Below are 23,588 nucleotides of genomic sequence, written 5' to 3'. Positions count from 1 at the left end.
GTGGGTCTGGAGTCACATATAGGCTAGACTGGGTAAGTGCGGCAGATTTCCTTCCCGATAGGACATCATCATCATAGAAACATAGAAAATAGGTGCAGGAGTAGGCCATTCGGCCCTTCGAGCCTGCACCGCCATTCAATAAGATCATGGCTGATCATGCAACTTCAGTACCCCATTCCTGCTTTCTCTCCAGACCCTTTGATCCCTTTAGCCGTAAGGGCCACATCTAACTCCCTTTTGAATGTATCTAACGAACTGGCCTCAACAACCTTCCGTGGTAGAGAATTCCACAGGTTCACAATTCTCTGAGTGGAGAAGTTTCTCCTCATCTCGGTCCTAAATGGCTTACCTCTTATCCTTAGACTGTGACCCCTGGTTCTGGACTGCCCCAACATCGGGAACATTCTTCCTGCATCTAACCTGTCCAATCCCGTCAGAATTTTATATATTTTTATGAGATCCTCTCTCATTCTTCTAAATTCCAGTGAATATAAGCCTAGTCGATCCAATCTTTCTTCATATGTCAGTCCTGCCATCCCGGGAATCAGTCTGGTGAACCTTCGCTGCACTCCCTCAATAGCAAGAGCAGTCCCTTGAATTCGAGGAAGACTTGCTTCCACTCTAAAAATGAGTTCCCAGGTGACTGAACAGTCCAATACGGAAATTACAGTCCCTGTCACAGGTAGGACAGACAGTGGTTGAAGGAAAGGGTGGGTGGGGAGTCTGGTTTGCCGCACGCTCCTTCCGCTGCCTGCGCTTGGTTTCTGTATACTCTCGGCGACGAGACTCGAGGTGCTCAGCGCCCTCCCGGATGCTCTTCCTCCACTTAGGGCGGTCTTTGGCCAGGGACTCCCAGGTGTCGGTGGGAATGTTGCACTTTATCAAAGGACATTAGTGAACCAGATGGGTATTTACAACAATCCAGTAGTTTCATGGTCATCATTACTGATACTAGCTTTTTATTCCAGATTTATTTAATTTATATTCCCCAGCTGCCACAGTGGGATTTGAACTCATGTCTCTGGATCATTATTAGTTGGAAAATGTCTCTGAATCCTTATTAGTCGGGAAATTGTGTTATGGAAATTGATGGGATTGAAGGCCGATAAATCCCCGGGGCCTGATAGTCTGCATCCCAGAGTATTTAAGGAACTGGCCCTAGAAATAGTGGGTGCATTGGTGATCATTTTCCAACAGTATATCGACTCTGGATCAATTCCTATGGACTGGAGGGTAGCTAATGTAATACCATTTTTTAAGAAAGGAGGGAGAGAGAAAACAGGTAATTATAGACCGGTTAGCCTGACATCAGTAGTGGGGAAAATGTTGGAATCAATTATTAAAGGTGAAATAGCAGCGCATATGGGAAGCAGTGACAGGATCGGTCCAAGTCAGCATGGATTTATGAAGGGGAAATCAAGCTTGACAAATGTTCTGGAATTTTTTGAGGATGTAACTAGTAGAGTGGACAAGGGAGAACCAGTGGATGTGGTGTATTTGGACTTTCAAAAGGTCCCACACAAGAGATTGGCGTGCAAAATCAAAGCACATGGTATTGGTGGTAATGTACTGAATGTGGATAGAGAACTGGTTGGCAGACAGGAAACAGAGAGTCGTGATAAACGGGTTCTTCTCAGAATGGCAGGTAGTGACTAGTGGGGTGCCACATGGTTCAGTGCTGGGACCCCAGCTCTTTACAATATACATCAATGATTTGGATGAAGGAATTGAGTGTAATATCTCCAAATTTGCAGATGACACTAAACTGGATGGCAGTACGAGCTGAGAGGAGGATGCTAAGAGGCTGCAGGGTGACTTGGACAGGTTAGGTGAGTGGGCAAACGCATGGCAGATGCAGTATAATGTGGATAAAGGTTATCCATTTTGGTGGCAAAAACACGAAGGCAGAATATTATCTGAATGGCGGCAGATTAAGAAAAGGGGAGGTGCAACGAGACCTGGGTGTCGTGGTTCATCAGTCACTTGACGTTGGCATGCAGGTACAGCAGGCGGTGAAGAAGGCAAATGGCATGTTGGCCTTCATAGTGAGAGAATTTGAGTATAGGAACAGGGAGGGCTTACTGCAGTTGTACAGGGCCTTAGTGAGGCCCCACCTGGAATATTGTGTTCAGTTTTGGTCTCCTAATCTGAGGAAGGACATTCTTGCTATTGAGGGAGTGCAGCGAAGGTTCACCAGACTGATTCCCGGGATGGCAGGATTGACATATGAGGAGAGACTAGATCGACTGGGCCTGTATTCACTGGAGTTTAGAAGGATGAGAGAGGATCTCATAGAAACATATCAAATTCTGACGGGACGGGACAGGTTAGATGCAGGAAGAATGTTCCTGAAGTTGGGGAAGTCCAGAACCAGGGGACACAGTCTAAGGATAAGGGGTAGGCCATTTAGGACTGAGATGAGGAGAAACTTCTTCACTCAGAGAGTTGTTAACCTGTGGAATTCTCTACCGTAGAGAGTTGTTGATGCCAGTTCATTGGATATATTCAACAGGGAGTTCGATATGGCCCTTACGGCTAAAGGGATCAAGGGGTATGGAGAGAAAGCAGGAAAGGGGTACTGAGGGAATGATCAGCCATGATCTTATTGAATTGTGGTGCAGGCTCGAAGGGCCGAATGGCCTACTCCTGCATCTAATTTCTATGTTTCTATGTTTCTATGAGTCCATAACCACTATGCTACCATGACCTAAAGCACTTTACAGCCAATGAGCACAGAGATCTCGGAGGCAATGGTTCCTTGAAGCCACGTTCTGGAGGTTCCGCGCAGTCGACACACTGACTTTGAAATGGACGTGCGGAATGTTGAATGGGCCATGTAATCCCCCCAAAGAATGCGAGGGAAGATTGGTTGTAGGGCTGGAGGAGCTTACAGAAACAGGACTAAAGAAAAGAACAACTTGCATTCGCAGAAAAAAAATCACAGAGCAAGTTATTATTTAAATGGAGAAAGATTGCAAAGTGCTGCAGTACAGCGGGACCTGGAGGTATTGTGCATGAAACACAAAAGGATAGTATGCAAGTACAGCAAGTGATCAGAAAGGCCAATGGTATCTTGGCCTTTATTGCAAAGGGGATGGAGTGTAAAAGCAGGGAAGCCTTGCTACAGTTGTACAGGGTATTGGTGAGGCCCTATATTTACGAAAGGATGCACTTGCTTTGGAGGCTGTTCAGAGAAGGTTCACTAGGTTGATTCCGGAGATGAGGGGGTTGCCTTATGAGGAAAGGTTGAGTAGGTTGGGCCTCAGCTCACTGGAATTCAGAAGAATGAGAGGCGATCTTATCGAAACATCTAAGATTATGAGGGGGCTTGACAAGCTGGATGCAGAGAGGATGTTTCCACTGATGGGGGAGACTAGAACTAGAGGGCATAATCTTAGAATAAGGGGCCGCCCATTTAAAACTGAGATGAGGAAGAATTCCTTCTCTCAGAGGGTTGTAAATCTGTGGAATTCGCTGCCTCAGAGAGCTGTGGAAGCTGGGACATTGAATAAATTTAAGACAGAAATAGACAGTTTCTTAGACAATAAGCAGATAAGGGGTTTTGGGGAGCGGGCAGGGAAGTGGACCTGAGTCTATGATCGGATCAGCTATGATTGCATTAAATGGCGGAGCAGGCTCGAGGGGCCGTATGGCCTACTCCTGCTTCTATTTCTTATGTTCTTATAAACTGCCTTTCATGACCATTGGAGGTCACAAAACACTTTACAGCTAATGAAGCATTTTTGGAGTGTAGTCACTTTTGTAATGTGGGAAACGCGACATCCAATTTGTGCACAGCAAGCTCCCACAAACAGCAATGTGATATATGACCAGATAATCTCTTGCGCTTAGGCTCAGAGACATGGACCATGTACAGTAGACACCTCAAATCGCTGGAGAAATACCACCAACGATATCTCCACAAGATCCTGCAAATCCCCCGGGAGGACAGACGCACCAACGTTAGCGTCCTCGACTAGGCCAACATCCCCAGCATTGACCACATTTGACCAGCTCTGTTGGGCGGGCCACATTGTCCGCATGCCCAACACGAGACTCCCAAAGCAAGCGCTCTACTCGGAACTCCTACACTGCAAGCGAGCCCCAGGTGGGCAGAGGAAACGTTACAAGAACACCCTCAAAGCCTCCCTGATAAAGTGCAACATGCCCATCGACACCTGGGAGTCCCTGGCCAAAGACTGTCCTAAGTGGAGGAAGAGCATCCGGGAGGGCGCTGAGCACCTTGAGTCTCGTCGCCGAGAGCATGCAGAAATCAAGCGCAGGCAGCGGAAGGAGCGTGCGGCAAACCAGTCCCACCCACCCCTTCCCTCAACCATTGTCTGTCCCACCTGTGACAGAGACTGTAATTCCTGTAGTGGACTGTTCATCCACCTGAGAACTCACTTTTAGAGTGGAAGCAAGTCTTCCTCGATTCCGAGGGACTGCCGATGATGAATCTGTTGTGAGGTAGCGGCAAGGAGGGATCTGAATTCAAGGATGAGAATGATAAATTCGAGTTGTTGCAGGACCGGGAGCCAATGGCGGTCTGCGAGCACAGGGGGTAATGGCAGCAAGCAGCTCTTTCATCAATTAATCTCTGCCATTCAGAAGCTGCCCTGTGCAGCACAGAGCTTCTGGTGCAGGGCCTGTGGTGTTCGGTGGAGCAGTTTGGAGCACCTGGAGATCCTGAGCAAGTTTCCTGTTGATAGCCCGAGGCAGATACCTGCCCGCAGACACAGAATCCGTAACCTGGATGAAAAGGCATAATGCGGAATCTGATTGATGGGACAAGCTGGGTGTCTGAGTGAGCTGAAGAATAAACAGAAAATGGTTGTGTTTAACATCCAAGCACATTTTAAATCCATCTCATTGTTAATTGGCCCAAACTCTTCCTGAAGCCCCATAAAAATGAATTAGGGCAGGTGGGCAATTTTGCAGGAGGGCCGTGTGGGGGGAGGGATTAAAGGGACACAAGAGCTGAGGATAGGGATTGTCCAAATATCTCAAACACAGCGTGTCTAAAGTTTGTTCACAGATGGTGGGCGACACATTTTTCCGCTGGTGGTGGACTCCAGGACAACCTTAAAATCAGAGCCAGGCCATTCAGGAGAAAACGTCCTGTCCCACCGGCAGGACAGGCAAACCAGTCCCACCCACCCCTTCCCTCAACGACTATCTGTCCTACCTGTGACAGAGTCTGTGGCTCTCGTATTGGACTGTTCAGCCACCAAGGAACTCACTTCAGGAGTGGAAGCAAGTCTTCCTCGATTCCGAGGGACTGCCTATGATGATGATGATACAGTCGGGAGGGAGTGGCCCCGGGAGTCCTCAACAATGACCCTGGACCCCATGACGTCTCATGGCTTCAGGTCAAACACGGGCAAGGAAACCTCCTGCTGATTACCACCTACCCCTCTTCCTCAGCTGATGAATCAGTGCTCCTCCATGTTGAACACCACTTGGAAGAAGGACTGAGAGTAACAAGGGCACAGAATGTACTCTGGGTGGGGGACTTCAATGTCCATCACCAAGAGCGGCTTGGTAACACCACGACTGGCCGAGCTGGCTGAGCCCTAAAGGAAATAACTGCTAGACTGGGGATGTTTCCCCAGGGCTAAGAAGTCCAGAACAAGGGGGTCACAGTCTCAGGATACGGGGTAGGAAATTTAGGACCGAGATGAGGAGAAATCTCTTCACTCAGAGGGTGGTGAACCTGTGGAATTCTCTACCACAGAAGGCTGTGGAGGCCAAGTCACCGAATATATTTAAGAGGGAGATAGATAGATTTCTAGCCACAAAAGGCATCAAGGGGTATGGGGAAAAAGCGGGAATATGGTGTTGAGATAGAGGATCAGCCATGATCATATTGAATGGTGGTGCAGACTCGAAGGGCCGAATAGCCTACTCCTGCTCCTATTTTCTATGTTTCTGTTATGTCTATGATGCACTTATGAATGACTCCACGAGGCAATGTGTTGTACTTGAACTGTAGTGACCTTGGTCCTTTATTCCAAACTCCAGAACATTGTGTGCAGCCTTTTATACAGGGCCCTGCCACCAGGGCAGGAAACCCCCGGTCTCCACCAGTTGCACCCTCTAGTGGTGCCAGCATGTATGTACACGGTGTAAACCTTATCGATAGTACATCAGGTAAACCAGTCTCCATCTTATACAATCTCACAGTGACTACACATAGAGTACATCCATAGTCAGCATATACAACAGTTTCTATGTTTCTATGCGACAGGTGGTGAGAGAACCAACAGCAGGGAAAAACCTACTTGATCTGATCCTCACCAATCTACCTGTCGCAGATGCATCTGTCCATGGCGACATTGGTAGCAGTGATCACTGCACAGTCATTGTGGAGACAAAGTCCCGTCTTCACACTGAGAACATCCTCCATCATGGTTGTGTGGCATGACCACTGTGCTGAATGGGATTTATTCAGAACACATCTAGCGGCTCAAAACTGGGCATCCATGAGGCACTGTGGGCCATCAGCAGCAGCAGAATCGTATCCCACCACAATCTGTAACCTCATGCACACCATGTGCTAATTGCTTCAACAATGTTATTAGGTGGGGAATTCCAGCCATGATGAAGCAACAGACGTATATGTCCATCAGGATGGTGCGTGGCCTGGGGGGCGGTGGGGGCGGGAGAGGGGGGCTTGAAGGTGATGGTGTTCCCATCATAAGGTAACCCCCTCATCTCCGGAATCAGCCTAGTGAATCGTCTCTGTACCCCTTCCAAAGCTAGTATATCCTTCCTTAAGTAAGGTGACCAAAACTGCACGCAGTACTCCAGGTGCGGCCTTACCGATACCTTATACAGTTGCAGCAGGACCTCCCTGCTTTTGTACTCCATCCCTTTCGCAATGAAGGCCAACATTCCATTCGCCTTCCTGATTACCTGCTGCACCTGCAAACTAACTTTTTGGGATTCATGCACAAGGACCCCCAGGTCCCTCTGCACCGCAGCATGTTGTAATTTCTCCCCATTCAAATAATATTCCCTTTTACTGTTTTTTTTCCCAAGGTGGATGACCTCACACTTTCCGACATTGTATTCCATCTGCCAAACCTTAGCCCATTCGCTTAACCTATCCAAATCTCCTTGCAGCCTCTCTGAGTCCTCTACACAACCCGCTTTCCCACTAATCTTAGTGTCATCTGCAAATTTTGTTGCACTACACTCTGTCCCCTCTTCTAGGTCATCTATGTATATTGTAAACAGTTGTGGTCCCAGCACTGATCCCTGTGGCACACCACTAACCACTGATTTCCAACCGGAAAAGGACCCATTTATCCCAACTCTCTGCTTTCTGTTCGCCAGCCAATTCTCTATCCATGCTAATACATTTCCACTGACTCTGCGTACCTTTATCTTCTGCAGTAACCTTTTGTGTGGCACCTTATCGAATGCCTTTTGGAAATCTAAATACACCACATCCATCGGTACACCTCTATCCACCATGCTCGTTATAGCCTCAAAGAATTCCAGTAAATTAGTTAAACATGATTTCCCCTTCATGAATCCATGCTGCGTCTGCTTGATTGCACTATTCCTATCTAGATGTCCCGCTATTTCTTCCTTAATGATAGTTTCAAGCATTTTCCCCACTACAGATGTTAAACTAACCGGCCTATAGTTACCTGCCTTTTGCCTGCCCCTTTTTTAAACAGAGGCGTTCCATTAACTGCTTTCCAATCCGCTGGTACCTCCCCAGAGTCCAGAGAATTTTGGTAGATTATAACGAATGCATCTGCTATAACTTCCGCCATCTCTTTTAATACCCTGGAATGCATTTCATCAGGACCAGGGGACTTGTCTACCTTGAGTCCCATTAGCCTGTCCAGCACTACCCCACTAGTGATAGTGATTGTCTCAAGGTCCTCCCTTCCCACATTCCTGTGGCCTGCAAATTTTGGCATGGTTTTTGTGTCTTCCACTGTGAAGACAGAAGCAAAATAATTGTTTAAGGTCTCAGCCATTTCCACATTTCCCATTATTAAATTGGTGCAGCATTTTCCACATTACAACAGTGACTACACTTTAAAAAGTATTTCATTGGTTGGTAAATCACTTTGGGAAATCCTGAGGTCATGATAGGCGCTATATAAATGCAAGTCAGTCTTTCTTGCTGGTGGAGGTACTGCCTGAGTAAGGTTGGTGAGTGACAGAAGTGCTTGAGGGCCAGATATATCCGTACCCAGCGCGAGAGGCTGTGGGTCACAGAGGGCAAACAATCTCCTTACAAAATGTCTCGCCGCCCCAGTCTGCTCACAAAGGCATTGATTCCTTGCTCCATCGGCGCTGGTCGCCCTGCAGTACCTTGTCCAAAAGGGGTTATCGAGCTATTTGAGCGTTTAAGCAAGGCCTCGATTTCTAAATTCTCATCCTTGTTTTCAAATCCCTCCATGGCCTCACCCCCTCCCTATCTCTGTAATCTCCTCCAGCCCCACAACCCTGAGAGGTCTGCGCTCCTCTAACTCTGTCCTTTTTAAAAAAAATTTGTTGATGGGGCTGTGGGCGTCGTTGGCAAGGCCGGCATTTATTGCCCGTCCCTAACTGTGGTGGTGAGCCGCTGCCTGGAACCGCTGCAGTCCACATGGTGAAGGTGATCCCGCAGCGCTGACTTTGTCGGAGTGGTTTGCTGCAACCGAGTGTCTCGCTGGGCCATTTCAGAGGGCAGCTAAGAGTCAACCACATTGCTGTGGGTCTGGAGTCACATGTAGGCCCAGACCGGGGTAAGGGCGGCAGATTTCCTTCCCTAAAGGACATCAGTGAACCAGTTGGAGTTTTTATAACAATCCAGTAGTTTTATGGTCACTATTACTAATTCATTTAATTAACGGAATTTAAAATCCCCAGCTGCCATGCTGGGCGTTGAACTCACGTCTCCCGTTTATTAGTCCGGGATTCGGGATTACTGGCCCAGTAATATAACCACCCTGCTAAATATAGCAGCACTGAAGAAGGTGCAGGAAGATTTATGATACCAGAACTGAGCGGTTGCACCTATCGGGAGAGATTGACCAGGCCGGGGATCGTTTCTCTCGAAAAGCGGGGTGACCTGATCGAGGTCTTTAAGATTATGAAGGAAAGAATTGCATTTATCGAGCGTCTTTCACGACCACATGACGTCACTAAGTGCTTTTCGTCCAATTAAGTACTTTTTGAAGTGTAGTCACTGTTGCAAAGTAGGGAAGGGTTTGATAGGGTAGACGTACTGAAGATATTTACACTTGTGATTGAGACCAAAACTAGGACCCATCAATATACGACAGTCACCAATAAATCCAATGGAAAATTCAGGAAAAACTTCTTTACCCAGAGAACATGGGACTTGGCACAGGGAGTAGTGGAGGCAAATAGCACAGATGCATTAAGGAGAATCTAGATAATTACATGAGGGAGAACGGAATCGAGGATATGGTAATATAGCGATGATGAAGAGGGGTGGGAGGAGGTTCGTGTGGAGAATAAACACCACCCTGGACCATTTGGGCTGAATGTTCTGTTTATTTGGAGGACAGACACACCAACGTTAGTGTCCTCGACCAGGCCAACATCCCCAGCATCGAAGCACTGACCACACTTGATCAGCTCTGCTGGGCGGGCCACACTGTCCACATGCCAGACACGAGACTCCCAAAGCAAGCGCTCTACTCGGAGTTCCTTCACGGCAAACGAGCCAAAGATGGGCAGAGGAAAGGTTACAGGGACACCCTCAAAGCCTCCCTGATAAAGTGCAACGTCCCCACCGACACCTGGGAGTCCCGGGCCAAAGACCGCCCTAAGTGGAGGAAGTGCATCCGGGAGGGCGCTGAGCACCTCGAGTCTCGTCGCCGAGAGCATGCAGAAATCAAGCGCAGGCAGCGGAAGGAGCGTGCGGCAAACCAGTCCCACCCACCCCTTCCTTCAACCATTGTCTGTCCCACCTGTGACAGAGACTGTAATTCCCGTATTGGACTGTTCAGTCACCTGAAAACTTACTTTTAGAGTGGAAGCAAGTCTTCCTCGATTTTGTGGGACTGCTTATGTTGATGATGATGATGTGCTGTAAATTTGAGGTTGTATCATGTTGTCACCAAATGTCCGAGTTACAGTTTCCAATGAAGTCACTGAATACTGACCAGGAGCAGAGTCTCTTGAAGATGGTTAGAATCAGAGAAGCATAGAACGGTTGCAGCACAGAAGGAGGCCATTCGGCGCGTTGAGCCCGTGCCGGCTCTCTGCAAGAGCCCCTCAGCCAGTCCCACTCCCCGCCCTTTCCCCGTAGCCCTGTAATTTTTTTCCTTCAGATACTTATCCAACTCCATTTTGAAAGCCACGATTGAGTCTGCCTCCAGCACCCTCTCAGGCAGCGCATTCCAGATCCTAACCACTCGCTGTGTAAAATAGTTTTTTCTGATGTCGCCTCTGCTAATCGCCTTAAATCCGTGCCCTTTGGTTCTCGACCCTTCTGCCAATGGGAACTATTGTGTTCCTAACACAGATGAGGTTGCACACAGGGAGGTTAAAGTAACAGTGACCTCAGTCTTTATTAAGACACTCCAGAGTGAGGAACAGGCCTTAGGGGCCGGCTTATATACAGTGCTCCCAAGGGATGCTGGGATCCCTTGGGACTTCAGGGGATGCGCTCCCTGGTGGCGGAACATGGGAGTGCATGCTTTACAGATACACAACATCACTCCCCCCCCAAAGTCAAAGTGAAAACTATTTACAAGATGAGGCGGTCGGGAGCCTTTCTTTCCCTGGTGGACCGCCTCGGTACAAATGTCTGTTCTGGTGTGTTGGCTGTGCCCTCGCTGGGCTGGCGTGTTGTTGGCCCTGCAGGGCTGCTGGTTGAGCCTGGCCTTGCTGGACTGTTGGGTGTGTTGGGTTCGATTTCCTGGTCCGGCATGGTGTCGTTGATCCTTTGGGTGTGTGTGTTGTCGGCTCGAAAAAGGTGGTGTCTGCTGTGGGTTGTTCAGGGCAGTCTGTGAACCGCAGCCTCATTTGGTCCAGGTGCTTTCTGCAAATTTGTCCATTGTCTAGTTTGACTACAAACACACTACTCCCTTCTTTAGCTATCACCGTGCTCGCGATCCACTTGGGACCATGTCCATAGTTTAGCACATACACAGGGTCATTCAGATCAATTTCCAGTGACACAGTAGCGCGACCATTGTTTACATTTTGTTGCTGCCGCCTGCTCTCTACCTGATCATGCAGGTTGGGGTGAACCAGCGAGAGTCTGGTTTTAAGTGTCCTTTTCATGAGTAGCTCAGCCGGAGGCATCCCTGTGAGCGAGTGGGGTCTCGTGTGGTAGCTGAGCAGTACTCGGGACAGGTGGGTTTGGAGTGAGCCTTCTGTGACTCGTTTAAGGCTCTGTTTGATGGTTTGTACTGCCCGTACTGCCTGCCCATTGGAGGCTGGTTCAAACAGGGCCGAGGTGACATGTTTGATCCCATTGCGGGTCATGAATTCTTTAAATTCGGCACTGGTGAAACATGGCCTGTTGTCACTGACCGGTATGTCAGGCAGGCCGTGGGTGGCAAACATGGCCCTCAGGCTTTCAGTGGTGGCAGTGGCGATGCTTCCCGATATTATTTCACATTCAATCCATTTTGAAAAAGCATCCACCACCACCAGGAACATTTTACCGTGAAACGGGCCCGCATAGTCGACATGGATCCTCGACCATGGTCTGGAGGGCCAGGACCACAAACTTAGTGGTGCCTCTCTGGGCACGTTGCTCAACTGAGCACACACACTGCATTGCCGTACACAGGACTCTAAGTCAGTGTTGATACCGGGCCACCACATGTGGGATCTGGCTATCGCTTTCATCATTACTATACCCGGGTGTGTGCTGTGGAGATCCGAGATGAACGTCTCCCTGCCCTTTTTGGGTAGAACTACGCGGTTACCCCACAACAGACAGTCTGCCTGAATGGACAGCTCGTCCTTTCGCCGCTGGATTATCTCTTGCATTTCAACGGGGATGCTGGCCCAGCTCCCATGCAGTACACAGTTTTTTACTAGGGACAGCAGAGGATCTTGGCTGGTCCAAGTCCTAATCTGGCCGGCCGTGACAGGTGATTTATCATTTTTAAACGCTTCCATGACCATCAACAAGTCTGTGGGCTGCGCCACCATCAACAAGTTTGCAGGCTGCGCCATTTCCACCCCCGTGGTGGGCAATGGTAGCCGACTGTGAGCATCCTCACAGTTCTCGGTGCCTGGCCTGTGGCGGATGGTATAGTTATACGCTGATAGCGCGAGTGCCCACCTTTGTATGCGGGCTGAGGCATTAGTATTTATCCTCTTGTTTTCAGCGAACAGGGATATGAGGGGCTTGTGATCGGTTTCCAGCTCAAATTTGAGGCCAAACAGGTACTGATGCATTTTCTTTACCTCGAACACACACTCTAATGCCTCTTTCTCAATCATGCTGTAGGCCCTCTCAGCCTTAGACAAGCTTCTAGAGGCATAGGTGACAGGTTGCTACTTTCCCGCAACATTAGCTTGTTGTAATACACACCCGACTCCGTACGACGACGCATCACATGCTAACACAAGTCTTTTACACGGGTTATACAATACAAGCAGCTTGTTGGAGCATAAAATGTTTCTGGCTTTCTCAAAAGCAGTTACTTGTTTTTTTCCCCATACCCAGTTCTCAACTTTACACAATAACACATATAGGGGCTCTAAGATGGTGCTTAACCCTGGTAGGAAGTTACCAAAATAGTTGAGAATTTCCAGGAACGACCGCAGCTCTGTGGCCTGGGCGCGTTCCTGATAGCCTCTGTCTTAGCGTCTGTGGGCCGAATGCTGTCCGCTGCGATCTTTCTCCCCAAAAATTCCACTTCTGTTGCCATGAAGACGCATTTCGACCTCTTCAGCCACAGCCCTACGCGATCTTGTTGCTGGAGGACTTCCTCCAGGTTTTGTAGGTGCTCGGCGGTGTCCCGACCCGTGACCAATATGTCGTCCTGAAAAACCACCGTGCGTGGTACCGACTTGAGTAGGCTCTCCATGTTTCTCTGGAAGATCGTTGCAGCTGACCGAATTCCAAACAGGCATCTGTTGTAGATGAACAGTCCTTTGTGCGTGTTGATGCAGGTGAGGCCCTTCAAAGACTCCTCCAGCTCCTGCGTCATGTAGGCCGAAGTCAGGTTGAGCTTGGTGAACGTCTTGCCTCCTGCCAGCATCGCAAATAGGTCGTCTGCCTTAGGTAGCGGGTATTGGTCCTGTAGCGAGAAACGATTAATAGTTTCTTTATAATCGCCGCAAATCCTGACCATGCCATCACTCCCCCTGCGACGTAGCTCGCCACTTCCTGACCTTCAGATCGCTGGCACGTGTAGAACCGATACCTCGCCATCAGCACGCTCTCCCTCGGGTTAAGATGCTCCCGAACCAATGTACACAGCTCCTCATACAACTTTTCTGTGGGTTTCACCGGAGCCAGAAGATTCTTAATGAGGCTGTAGGTCGGTATCCCGCAGACCGTGAGGAGGACCGCTCTCCTTTTTGCTGCGCTTCCTTCTCCGTCAAGCTCATTGGCTACAAAGTACGGGTCTAGCCATTCGACATAGGCTTCCCAGTCCTCATTCTCCGAGAACTTCTCCAGGATGCCCAGAGTTTGCTGCATCTTTGCGTTGGATTCGTATACTCGTCGCCAGTTATTGTGTTCCTAATACAGATGAGACAGGGAGGTTAAAGTAACAGTGACCTCAGTCTTTATTAAGACACTCCAGAGTGAGGAACAGGCCTTAGGGGCCGGCTTATATACAGTGCTCCCAAGGGATGCTGGGATTCCTTGGGACTTCAGGGGATGCGCTCCCTGGTGGCAGAACATGGGAGTGCATGCTTTACAGATACACTACAGGAATAGTTTCTCTCTATCTACTCTGTCTAGACCCCTCATGATTTTGAACACCTCGATCAAATCTCTTCTCAACCTTCTCTGCTGAAAGGAGAACAGCCCCAACCTATAAGAACATAAGAAATAGGAGCAAGAGTAGGCCATTTTCCCTTCGACCCAATAAGATCATGGCTGAACTGATCCTGGCCTCAACTCCCCTTCTCTGCCCATTCCCTATATCCCTTGCCTTCCCTATCGTTGAAAAATCTGTCTGTCTCCACCTATATTCAATGACCCAGCCTCCACAGCTCTCTGGGGTAGAGAATTCCAAAGATTCATGACCCTCTGAGAGAAGAAATTCCTCCTCTTCTCAGTTCTAAATAGGCGACCCCTCAATCTGAAACTATGCCCCCGATAGGCCACTTAATAGTGTAGATGAGCAAAGGGACCTTGGAGTGCTTGTCCACAGATCCCTGGAAGTAGCAAGCCAGGTGGATAAGGTGGTTCAGAAGGCATACGGAATGCTCACCTTTATTGGCCGAGGCAAAGAATATAAGAGCAGGGAGGTTATGCTTAAATTGTATAATATTCTGGTTACGCCACAGCTGGAGTACTGTGTGATTACACTAGAGAGGGTGCAGAGGAGATTTACTAGGATGCTGCCTGGAATGGAGAATCTTAGTTATGAGGACAGATTGGATAGGCTGGGTTTGTTCTCATTGGAACAGAGGAGGCTGAGAGGAGACCTCATTGAGGTGTATAAAATAATAGGGGGGGTTTCTTTACGCAGAGGGTTGTGGGGATCTGGAACTCGCTGCCTGGAAGAGTGGTGGATGCAGAAATCCTCACCACTTTTAAGAGATGGTTGGATGGGCACTTAAAGTGCAGCAACCTGCAGGGTTAAGGACCTAGAGCTGGTAGTTGGGATTAGACTGGATGACCTTTTGTTGGATGGCGCAGATATAAGTAATGGTAAGTACTGCAGGGAATAGAATATGGCCAGGGTTAATCTCCTGGACTAGTTTCGATCGCCTGGATGGGTCGGAGAGGAATTTTCCCAGATTTTTTCTCCCTAAATTGGCTTGGGTTTTTATCTGGCTTTTACCTCTCCCAGGAGATCACATGGCTCCGGTTGGGGTGGAGTGTAGAATGTTTCAGTGTAAGGGGTGTCACAGTTGTGTGAGGCGGACTGGTTGGGCTGGGTGCTCTTTGCCTTTCCGCCATTGTTCATGGGTTTATATGTAACCTTCAGGGCTGCTGACCGAGGGCCGTGCGGCTCTTTGTCGGCTGGCACGGACACGATGGGCCCAAACGGCCTCCTTCTGCGCTGTAAATTTCTACATTTCTATGTTTCTATGTTTCTAGTTCTAAATTCCTCCACGAGGGGAAACATCCTCTCTGCATCTGCCTTGTCGAGCCCCCTCAGAATCTTATACGTTTCATCCTCGTAAATGTTTTCTGCACCCGCTCTTACGTCTTCACACCCTCCCCAAAGTGCGGTGCCCAGAATTGGGACACGATTCATTGCAGGTGATGGTGAGGCCAAGGGGAGCACTCTGACAATCATCATCATAGGCAGTCCCTTGAATCGAGGATGACTTGCTTCCATGTCAAAAAGTTCACAGGAAGGACCTAATATCCCAGGTCCCGAACTACATCCTGAAGGGTGGAAGATGCCTGTGTGTGGAGTTTTTTAACGTGGGGTGACCGTTGCACACCAGCCACCACACGGGCTTGACAGAGCTAGGTCTTGGTCCAGTGGCAAGGGTTAACCAACGACTGGAGACCAGCTCTGCTGCACGGACCTAGTGCGTGCACATATCGCAGTGTGGGCTGGGCCCGTGCTGCCCCTGGGCCCTCGCCTCTCCTGGGCCCCGATCGCGTCCCTCTACAATTCTAACAATAGCGTTTGGCTGGGAGCAGCTAAATGTGTACAGGCGCCCGGGACAGTTCTGGTCTCTCTGGCACAGTACCCATGCATGTTCCCAAAGCCCCCCCTGCCCCCCGCCACCGGCAGTGTGGGTGTGGGGGAATGTATTTGGATATTTCACTGGGATCGAGTTCAAACAGCTGTTCTGACAGACTGAGCTACAGAAAGTCACTGCCTGAGAAATGTGTGGACAGCTCTGTTGTTGGGACGTGTGTGCCAGTAATTGCGCGCATGGATTTCGATGATAACCGAGCCTTGCTGCCCCCGGACCGCCAGATTCTTTTTGTTTACAGGGAAAAAACCTTGAATGTGAATTCCGGCGTGTATCAGTGGTGGCTGCCACTGTGGACCAGGAGAGCTGGGAACAGCAAAACCAATCAAAAATAATAAGCACTCCACTACTTCCTTCCATTCACACTCTGCTCAGGAACGCAGCAGCCCTTTGCCCCAGGCTTGTTTTTTCCAATGTCAGTGTGGTTTGTTTCCATGCTGCGTTTTGCTCTCGACACACTTCTGCATCTCTGGTAACCGATGGCCACGCTCAGATAGAAAAGCAACGGACTGCACAATTCGCAGACGTCATTCTTTTTGGAGCAGGGCCTTTTTCCCCGAAAGTTCTGGCTCTCGCTGGAGTCCACCTCCCTCAGCCACGGCAGCCCTCCACCATGTCACTCGCATGGTTAGCCGTTAGGTGCCAGTGTGGCTCAGTGGGCAGCACTCCCGCCTCCGACTCAGAGTAAGTCGTGGGTTCAAGTCCCATTCCAGCGGTTTAAGCACATTATCCAGGCTGACACTCCAGGGCAGTGCTGCACTGTCAAAGGTGCAATATTTCGGATGAAGACCTTAAACCGAGACCCCCATCTGCCCTCTCAGGTGGACGTAAAAGACCCCAGGGCACTATTTGAAGAAGAGCAGGGAAGACCTCCCCCCACTGCACCAAGTTAATTCTGTGTCAACTGTGGCTCAGTGGGCAGCACACTCGCCTCAGAGTCAGAAGGTTGTGGGTTCAAGTCCCACTCCAGGGACTTGAGCACATAAATCTAGGCTGATGCTCCCAGTGCAGTGCTGAGGGAGTGCTGTACTGTTGGAGGTGCCATCATTTGGATGAGACGTTAAACTGAGGCTCCGTCTGCTCTCTCAGGTGGATGTAAAAGATCCCACGGCACTATTTCGAAGAGCAGGGAAGGTGTCCTGAGCCAATATTTATCCCTCAATCAACAATAACCAAACAGATTATCTGAGTCATTATCACATTGCTGTTTGTGGGAGCTTGCTGTGCGCAAATTGGCTGCCGCGTTTCCCACATTACAACAGTGACTACACTCCAAAAGTACTTCATTGGCTGTAAAACGCTTTGAGATGTCCGGTGGTCGTGAAAGGCGCTATATAAATGCAAGTCTTTCTTTTTTCAACCAACATCATTAGAACAGATTATTTGGTCATTATCACACTGGCCTGGATTTTGTGTTCAAGCCTGGGGAGTGTGATTTGGACTTCTGACTCAGAGGGGAGAGTGCTATGCATTGAGTCACAGCTGACGACTGTAATGCAGGAATTTAAAAAAAGGAAAATCCTGTTCAACCGATTTGATTGACTTTTTTGATGAGGTAACAGCAATGGTTGATGGGGCCAATGTGATTGACGTCATGTACATGGATTTCCAAAAGGCGCTTGATAAAGTGCCACATAATAGGCGTGCCAGCAAAGTAGAAGCCCATGGAATAAAAGGGACAGTGGGTGGCAGCATGGACACGAGATCGGCTAAGTGACGGGAAACAGAGAGTAGTGTGAACGGTTGTTTTTTGGATTGGAGCGAGGTATACAGTGGTGTTCACCAGGGCTCAGTACTGGGACCACTGCTTTTCTTAATGTATATTAATGGCTTAGACTTGGGTGTACAGATGATATTTATAGATGATACAAAACTTGCACGTATAGTGAACAGTGGTGGTGGATAGTGATAGACTTCGAGGACATAGACAGGCTGGTGGAATGGGCGGACATGGGGCAGATTATATTTAACGCAGGAAAGTGCAAAGTGATTCGTTTTGGAAGGAAGAATGAGGAGAGGCAATATAAACTAAAGGGTACAATCCTAAAGGGGGTGCATGAACAGAGAGACCTGGGGGTATATGTGCACAAATCGTTGAAGGTGGCAGGGCAGGTTGAGAAAGCGGTTATACAAAGCATACGGGATCGTGGGCTTCATAAATAGAGGCATAGAGTACAGAAGCAAGAATGTTATGATGAACCTGTATAAAACACGGGTTCGGCCTCAACTGGAGCATTGCGTCCAATTCTGGGCACCACACTTTAGGAAGGATGTGAAGGCCTTAGAGAGGGTGCAGAGGAGATTTACGAGAATGGTTCCAGGGTTGAGGGACTTCAGTTAGGTGGATAGACTGGAGAAGCTGGGGTTGTTCTCCTTTAGAGCAGAGAAGGTTGAGAGGAGATTTGATCGAGGTGTTCAAAATCATTGGGTCTGGACAGAGTAGATAGAGAGAAACTGTTCCCATTGGTGGAAGGGTCAGGAACCAGAGGACACAGATTTAAGGCGATTGGCGAAAGAACCAAAGGCGACATGAGGGAAAACGTTTTTACGCAGCGAGTGGTTAGGATCTGGAATGCGCTGCCTGAGAGGGTGGTGGAGGCAGACTCAATCGTGGCTTTCAAAAGGGAGTTGGATAAGTACCCGAAGGGAGAGAGTTTGCCGGGCTACGGGGAAAGAGCGAGGGAGTGGGACTGGCTGAGGGGCTCTTGCAGAGAGACAGCACGGGCTTGACGGGCCGAATGGCCTCCTCCTGTGCTGGAACCGTTCTGTGATTTTAATGCAGGTCCCAATGTGAGGGTCACTGGGTGTGACAGCAGAGTATTTACACGGAGCAGGGGAACTGTCCCTTTATTCGTTGGGAGAAACGACAGACGTTAAGGGCAATGTGGCAAGATCCTGCAGCCCTGCTCTGCCCCGACCTGTGCGGGCATTGTGCCAAGGTGAGGAGCGGCAATTCACCCAACTGTGCAGCATTGTGGGGACAGCAATAGGATTGATCAGAGTACATTCGCCCCAATGGCCAAACCGGCACCCAGGAGACCCTGGCCAAAGACCGCCCTAAGTGGAGGAAGTGCATCCGGGAGGACGCTGAGCACCTCGAGTCTCGTCGCCGAGAGCAAGTGCAGGCAGCGGAAGGAGCGTGCAGCAAACCAGTCCCACCCACTCCTTCCCTCAATGACTATCTGTCCCACCTGTGACAGGGACTGTGGTTCCCATATTGGACTGTTCAGCCACCTAAGGACCTACTTTAAGAGGGAAGCAAGTCTTCCTCGATCCCGAGGGACTGCCTATGATGATGAGCAGAGTGGATTGCAGGCTGGCGGAAGCGACGTCTGCAATGATGAAATAAACCAATAAACAAGTGAAGGCTCAGCACACAACACAGAGGAAGTACGAGACAATCCTGGAGATATCTAGTTCTCCGGAGATCTAACTGTGCTTTGTTTTCAATCGATTGCAAAGCCCTTAACGAATTAACGTAACAAAAGTCAGTAATGGCTCATATTATGGAGAGACAATCGTTTACATGACAAACCACTTGAGTGGTCTTCTCCATGAGAACATGTTGAAACGTGCTGAGCCAGCTCCCCATGGAGTCCATGCAGTCCCAGGGCCTGACTCAGCGCGTGCTGCAGGAGGGCGAGGGCTGACTGCAGGGTGGGCAGGTACAGCAGGAGCGGCGAGGGCGGGGCGAAGGAGCGGCGAGAGTTCATAGAGGGACGTGACTGGGGCCCAGGAGAGGCGAGGGCCCAGGGGCAGCACGGGCCCAGCCCACACTGCAATATGTGCGAGCACTAGGTCCGTGCAGCAGAGCAGGTCTCCAGTTGTCCTGGTTAATGCTTCCCACCGGACCAAGACCTCGCTCTGTCAAGCCCGTGTGGTGGCTGGTGTGCAACGGCCACCCCACGTTAAAAAAATCCACCCACAGTCATCTTCCACCCTTCAGGATGTAGTTCGGGATCTGAAATATTAGGTCCTTCATCGAAATACCTGTGAACTCATCCCTTTTCGGTGTGGAAGCAAGTCATCCTCGATACAAGGGACTGCCTATGATGATGGTTCTAAATCTGATGTTGGGAGACAGGACATTTGCAGGCCAGGCCTGTAATCATAGAATGGTACAGCACATTCTGTGATAGAGCGATCCAATTGGTCCCATTCCCCCCTGCCCTTTCCCTATGGCCCTGCAATTTCTTGTTCCTTTTTAAGTATTTATGCAATTTCCTTTTGTAAGTTATTATTGAAACTGCTTCCACCACCCTTTAAGGCAGACCACTGATTAAATCGGCCCCCCTCTATCCCAGCAACAGAATGGTAGAGCCACTTGTGCTGTGAGTCGAGGATTCTGACCCACGGGGGTTAAGGAAATGGCATTTAGTGCTCCGAGAACTGGGACCTGGCACGGTGACACAATTCACACCCAGCATCAGACCACCTGTAACAACAGGATTACACAAAGACACACTTGCAATTATATAACACCTTTCACAACCATCGGGCGTCCCAAAGCGCTTTACAGCCAATGAAGTATTTTTGGAGTGTAGTGACATAGAAACATGGAAACATAGAAAATAGATGCAGGAGTAGGCCATTCAGCCCTTCGAGCCTGCATCACCATTCAATAAGATCATGGCTGATCATTCCCTCAGTACCCCTTTCCTGCTTTCTCTCCATTCCCCTTGATCCCCTTAGCTGTGAGGGCAATATCTAACTCCCTCTTGAATATATCCAATGAACTGGCATCAACAACTCTCTGCGGCAGGGAATTCCACAGGTTAACAACTCTCTGAGTGAAGAAGTTTCTCCTCATCTTATATGTTTCTATGAGATCCCCTTTCATTCTTCTGAACTCAAGTGAATACAGGCCCAGTCGATCCAGTCTCTCCTCATATGACAGTCCAGCCATCCCTGGGAATCAGACTGGTGAACCTTCGCTGCACTCCCTCAATAGCAAGAACGTCCTTCCTCAGATTAGGAGACCAAAACTGAACACAATATTCCAGATGAGGCCTCACCAAGGCCCTGTACAACTGCAGTAAGACCTCCCTGCTCCTATACTCAAATCCCCTAGCTATGAAGGCCAACATACCATTTGCCTTCTTCACCACCTGCTGTACCTGCATGCCAACTTTCAATGACTGATGAACCATGACACCCAGGTCTCGTTGTACCTCCCCTTTTCCTAATCTGCCGCCATTCAGATAATAATCTGTCTTCGCGTTTTTGCCCCTAAAGTGGATAACCTCACATTTGCCCACATTATACTGCATCTGCCATGCATTTGCACACTCACCTAACCTGTCCAAGTCACCCTGCAGCCTCTTAGCATCCCCCACACAGCTCATACCACCACCCAGTTTAGTGTCATCTGCAAACTTGGAGATATTACACTCAATTCCTCCATCCAAATCATTGATGTGTGTTGTAAAGAGCTAGGGTTCCAGCACTGAGCCCTGCGGCACCCCACTAGTCACTGCCTGCCATTTTGAAAAGGACCCGTTTACCCCGACTCTCTGCTTCCTGTCTGCCAACCAGTTCTCTATCCACGTCAGTATATTACCCCCAATACCATGTGCTTTGATTTTGCACACCAATCTCTTGTGTGGGACCTTGTCAAAAGCCTTTTGAAAGTCCAAATACACCACATCCACTGGTTTTCCCTTGTCCACTCTACTAGTTACATCCTCAAAAAAATTCCAGAAGATTTGTCAAGCATGATTTCCCCTTCATAAATCCATGCTGATTTGGACCGATCCTGTCTGCTTTCCAAATGCGCTGCTATTTCATCCTTAATAATTGATTCCAACATTTTCCCCACTACTGATGTCAGGCTAACCAGTCTATAATGACCCGCTTTCTCTCTCCCTCCCTTTTTAAAAAGTGGTGTTACATTAGCTATCCTCCAGTCCATAGAAACTGATCCAGAGTCGATAGTCTGTTGGAAAATGATCACTAATGCATCCACTATTTCTAGGGCCACTTTCTTAAGTACTCTTGGATGCAGACTATCAGGCCCCGGGGATTTATCGGCCTTCAATCCCATCAATTTCCATAACACAATTTCCCGCCTAATAAGGAGATCCTTCAGTTCCTCCTTCTCACAAGACCCTCGGTTCGCTAGTACTTTCGGATGGTTATTTGTGTCTTCCTTCGTGAAGACAGATCCAAAGTATTTGTTCAATTGGTCTGCCATTTCTTTGTTCCCCATTATAAATTCACCTGAATCCGACTGCAAGGGACCTACATTTGTCTTCACTAATTTTTTTCTCTTCACATATCTATAGAAGCTTTTGCAGTCAGTTTTTATCTTCCCGGCAAGCTTCTTCCTGTACTGTATTTCCACCTCTTAATTAAACCCTTTGTCCTCCTCTACTGAATTCTAAATTTCTCCCAGTCCTCAGGTTTGTTGCTTTTTCTGGCCAATTTATATGCCTCTTCCTTGGATTTAACACAATCCTTAATTTCCCTTGTTAGCCATGGTTGAGCCACCTTCCCAGTTTTATTTTTACTCCAGTTAGGGATATGCAATTGTTGAAGTTTATCAATGTGATAGTAATAGAAACATAGAAACATAGAAAATAGGTGCAGGAGTAGGCCATTTGGCCCTTCGAGCCTGCATCGCCATTCAATGAGTTCATGGCTGAACACGCAACTTCAGTACCTCATTCCTGTTTTCTCACCATACCCCTTGATTCCCCTAGTAGTAGGAACTACATCTAACTCCTTTTTGAATATATTTAGTGAACTGGCCCCAACAACTTTCTGTGTTAGAGAACTCCACAGGTTCACCACTCTCTGGGTGAAGACGTTTCTCCTCATCTCGGTCCCAAATGGCTTACCCCTTATCCTTAGACTGTGACCCCTGGTTCTGGACTTGCCCAACATTGGGAACATTCTTCCTGCATCTAACCTGTCTAAACCCGTCAGAATTTTAAACGTTTCTATGAGATCCCCTCTCATTCTTCTGAACTCCAGTGAATACAAGCCCAGTTGATCCAGTCTTTCTTGATATGTCAGTCCCGCCATCCCGGGAATCAGCCTGGTGAACCTTCGCTGCGCTCCCTCAATAGCAAGAATGTCCTTTCTCAAGTTAGGAGACCAAAACTGTACACAATACTCCATGTGTGGCCTCACCAAGGCCCTGTACAACTGTAGCAACACCTCCCTGCCCTGTACTCAAATCCCCTCGCCATGCCATTTGCTTTCTTAACCGCCTGCTGTACCTGCATGCCAACCTTGAATGACTGATGTACTATGACACCCAGGTCTCGTTTTCCTAATCTGTCACCATTCAGATAATAGTCTGTCTCTCTGTTTTTACCACCAAAGTGGATAACCTCACATTTATCCACATTATATTTCATCTGCCATGCATTTGCCCACTCACCTAACCTATCCAAGTCACTCTGCAGCCTCATAGCATCCTCCTCGCAGCTCACACTGCCACCCAGCTTAGTGTCAAATTTGGAGATACTACATTTAATCCCCTCGTCTAAATCATGAATGTACAATGTAAACATCTGGGGCCCCAGCACAGAACCTTGCGGTACCCCACTAGTCACTGCCTGCCATTCTGAAAAGTACCCATTTACACCTACTCTTTGCTTCCTGTCTGACAACCAGTTCTCAATCCACATCAGCACACTACCCCCAATCCCATGTGCTTTAACTTTGCACATTAATCTCTTGTGTGGGACCTTGTCGAAAGCCTTCTGAAAGTCCAAATACACCACATCCACTGG

The sequence above is a fragment of the Pristiophorus japonicus genome, chromosome 26 (assembly GCF_044704955.1).
Source record: "Pristiophorus japonicus isolate sPriJap1 chromosome 26, sPriJap1.hap1, whole genome shotgun sequence".
Taxonomy (NCBI): domain Eukaryota; kingdom Metazoa; phylum Chordata; class Chondrichthyes; family Pristiophoridae; genus Pristiophorus; species Pristiophorus japonicus.
This window is presented reverse-complemented; position numbering follows the sequence as displayed.